The sequence below is a fragment of the Buceros rhinoceros genome, unplaced genomic scaffold, assembly GCF_000710305.1.
Source record: "Buceros rhinoceros silvestris isolate BGI_N320 unplaced genomic scaffold, ASM71030v1 scaffold13019, whole genome shotgun sequence".
Lineage (NCBI taxonomy): Eukaryota > Metazoa > Chordata > Aves > Bucerotiformes > Bucerotidae > Buceros > Buceros rhinoceros.
In genome coordinates, this window is record NW_010433350.1 from 84,517 (window position 1) to 88,869 (window position 4,353).

Sequence of the window (4,353 nt, forward strand, 5' to 3'; positions counted from 1 at the left end):
GTTATTGCTCTGTGTGTGTGTACACACCCCTTGCTCTCTGGGGCAAAGTCAGCTTTGGAATAAATTAATTAAGTCAACAAGGTTATGCCAAGGATCGGTTGAGCTGCTTGAGTTGTGCTCTGAATTTTAACAACCCCCCCAAACTCTGAAGCACAACAGCCAGAAGTGCCCAAGCTGTGCTGGCCAGTGGATAAAAACCAGCTGGTTACCACCTGGAACCCAATATGAATTAGCTGATGTTTGCTGGAAACTCAGCCAACACTCTGCCTGAACTGGCTGAAAGATTTCTGAAGCTTGGCAAGTTTTGCAGCGAGACCTGTCTGACCTTTCGCCTTGTAATGAAACTTTGCAGATTCCTAGTGCAAGTTTCCAGCGCTTCTAGCACAGACCAGCTTTCCTCCCTCCTCCAAACCGTCCATGCTCGCTTCCCCTCATGATCTATCTGGCACATCTGACCTCATGGAGCAATGGCCTGGCGTGCCTCTTACCTCTGGGTGTCTGTCTCCAGTAGGGAGGCTGGGTGGGTACTGGAGCAGTGCCTGGGCAGCCCTGGGAGAAGGCGGGAGGAGGGGTGGCTGGCAGCAGCATGGGGGGTGCGCAGGCCGGCACTCCTGGCTGAGAGAGCCCATTTATTATTAACCACAGGCGCAGCTGAGCTCTGCAACTGCTCGCTGCCTGGAGTGCAGGGAGCCATTTCACAACAGGACGGGGAGAGCTTCTGCCATTATTCTTGTTAATATGGTGCCAGATTTTCCTCTCACACTTTAAAAGACTCTTCTCATTTTTCAGATTCCTTTGCTGTTAGGTTTTTTTTTAATCAGTGAATTAATTGTTCACTAAAGCATTGCCTCTGCAGTCTGAGCTCCTCTGTACTTATTCCTAAAAAGCAGAGGAATTGCATACGTGCTCCCCCACAACTTTCTCAGATGCAGCTGTTAAGCTCCTTCTTCTCAGTGTCAGAGCTCTACGCAGCTCTTGGCCTCCCCAGCGAGGAATGCTGTCAGTCTAAAGCCAGTTGCGGAGATACTCAGTACGACACAGATGCCTGGCTACCCTAAGAACACAAGCTAGGTTCCCAGAGAAAAACTATCATAGTCTCCTACTGTAAATACAAGGTTTAGGGTGGCTTTGAGTGAGGACTTTAAAATTAATAAATCTTTGTCTCTTCATAAAAAAGCAAGGTACTTTTAGATCTAATGCACAGTTATTATGCATGTTTCGATTATATAGTCTACAGAAAATATCAGAGGTTGGAGTTAAATGGCTACCCATGAAGAAATTGATTTACTGGATAAAAGAGAAACCGTTTTATGCCACTTCCATGCAGAACATAAAACTAGCTAAAGTAATTGCTAGTGTACTACTGCTGAAGTAATCAGTGCCAGGGAACAGTTTTTACTGCAACACATTAACCAGGAAATTGTAAAACTTAGGTCGTTAAAGCAGGATTCACACTTTACAGCTGTCCCTTTCAAAAGAAGTTTCCTGCAACTTTTGTTTAACTTGGCATTCATTAATGTTGTCTAATTTTCTACATCTTTCCAATCTTTTCAACTAAACACATTCAAGGAAACTTCAAACAAAGCTTGCTAAGTTACAAAGACAATCTGCCTCTGAATCCTGGGAACTTAATTGCAGCAATGATAGATTGCATCCTCAGATACCATAAATGGATGCTGAAGATTTTGTGAATGGTATCTTCCTCCTGAGGGAATGGGTAGCCAGATGTATTGAAAAGAAAATGGGTAGGTAAAATTACATTTTTGAAAAATATACACAAATTACAATGGCATAATTTTACTTTCAATTAGATCTACTTGGAAATACTGCAGTGCTGTAGGAACCTATCTGGGCTATCACATTTTTGCCATACTACCAGATAATGGTTTAGTAAGCAAGCCAGTTCTCAAGATTAGGATCATCTCACTATGATTTTATCACTGGGCACCCAGTTCAGTCTGCTATATCAGATAAAGTCAGGTGTAAGACTGTGTTCTCTTGTTTGCTGTTTTTCCCCTTTAAAGAAGTGGAGAGCCAGCCTGTTGGGCTTCTAGCTCAGCTTTCCAACATGAACCTGTAGGTCTCTGAGACAAAACGGTGCTGCTCAAGCAGCTCTGAAGGCACTTCTGCAGTCTTGTGAACATCCCAGGTTTTGGATTTGTCCTTCGGATTTATTACAATGAAAATAAGAGCTTAGATGAGCAATTCTCAAGGGGCTAACCCAATCTTTTGCTCTACTAGAAAAGCCATTGAGGCTTGCTAAACCAGGAAAAGAATGGGCTAGTACTGGCTAGTCCCCCAGAGGCAGGCTGGCCGTGCTGTTCCTACCACATTTCTGAAATGGGATATATGGCTGATGACGGTGGAGGGGCTAGGGTGACAGGCCCACAGTGTGTAGGTGACTGGGAGAGAGAAAGCCACGGAGAACTGTGGGAGACAGTGTTTGTTGGAAACCACAGGGGCTGTGTATAACTCGTTCCTCTGCTTGCTGCAGTGTTAGCTGACTTTCCAGTCCTGGCTGCCTGCAGTGACCCAGAGGGCTTGCTGCTGGTACCTCCCCCTCTGGGCCTCAGAGTAGAAATCAATATTAAACAGGTGGATGGGTAAAGTGGGAGCGGATGGGAACAAAGAAATCACTGTGGCCAATTCCTACACCTACTGGGAGCTGGGCCTTCCGCCCCCCTTTGCATTTTCATATGAGATCTTCCTACCTGAGATCTTTCCTCTCTCACAGCCATCGCCACCAAAGGCATTAGGGAAATGAGAAGTTCCATGTTAATTTTGTCACACTGGCACGTCTGCCTTGGGACAGTATTTTCCTTTCGCTGAGTACCTTATTTCTAAAAGTCTCTTAACCTGCAGCAGTTCTGCAGGCTGGCATGTGCTTATTGGTGTCTCTGTTGTGAAGCTTGCTTCTAGGCCACCAGTATCCAGGAGATGTACTAGGGATATCCAAGATTCTACAGAACACACTTATTTAAACATTTATGTACTTTACTTTTGTGTGAACTATGGTGCTCTGAGCTGGCTGCTATGTGAGGCAACAATCTGACTAACACAAAGGCCTGAGGAAGTTGCTCTTTAGGGATTTAACCTGTCTTTAAAAGCTTACATCCCTGCACTTCTACGAGCAGACTTTCATGGTCATTCTAATGGTTCAAAAACAACTTTCCAGGCTATCATAATGGCTTGGTGATAAAGTGTCTGATCAATTTTTTCTCCAGCTGTTTCTAACAGAATGTTAGGCTAAACTTACAGATCTGGTGCAGTTTTGAACTTATGTTTCTGTGTTGAACATTGTATGAAAAATGCTCTGAGATGGAATCAGGTGCAGAGAAGAACTTTCTTCTTATTAATACAAACTCTTTAAAAAGCTCTTCATGATTCTCACAGCTCAGTCTTCCATTAAATGTGCTTGTGTTCTCAAAAACAGGGATGTGTGGAACCGAATATAAGAACCGTATGGCATTGATCATTGTGCTGCTGACCTCAGGAGGGAGGTAGCTGCTGCTCCTGACTATCAGTGCCGCATAGAGAACTCGGATCAAGGTTTTTATCTGATACCAGCTCCTTATCTTGGGTAAAGGTTGGTCTTATACAACTGATCACGTTCATTCCCAGGAACTAGACATCTCTGTGCTCCAACCTCTGTCCCCTAAATCCTGTGAAGTTCAGCTTGTGGCAATCCTTTTTTCTGATTCATACCTTTGGCTTGGTTTGAAGTCTGTTAAACTTGGTACGTGTGCTTCACTTCCTTTTACCTTAGAGTTCCGTTTGCCCAAGTCACAGCTCTGCATCCTCCAGGAGATGCTGACAAATGCATTCACATTGCCTCATTCCTCAGGTCATTCAAGGGCATTTAAGTCACTGTTTCAAGGCAACCTGAAAATAGGTTTACCTCTTCCAACCTTTCTAGTGCACTTTCCTGTCATCTTAGGATGGTGTCCTCCTGTCTATTTTTAGAACGAAGGCCTAATTTCAGTATTCTCCCAAGTGACTGGGCTTTTTTTAAAATGTATTTTCAAATAGATATCCAAAGTATCAATAACATTGCACTGACAGACTTCTTTGTTCACCTTGACCCTGCACTCCTGCTTGGCAGTCTGCCTTTTCAGGCCGCATCTAGTAATTGGCTTAAAACTCTTGGCATTAGGAAGACAAGGACACGATGCTGGTCAGGCAAACGGGAGTTTCACAGACAGCATTTATGGCACAAGGACGTGATGTTTCCAACCCCAAATTAGCAGCGCCGGGCTCCCTGGTGGCCTAGTGCCAATTTACGGTCTGGACTTCTGGGGCACCCCTGACTCATCTGCCCAACACCCCTCCCCGGCAGCTGTCGCCACGTAGCCA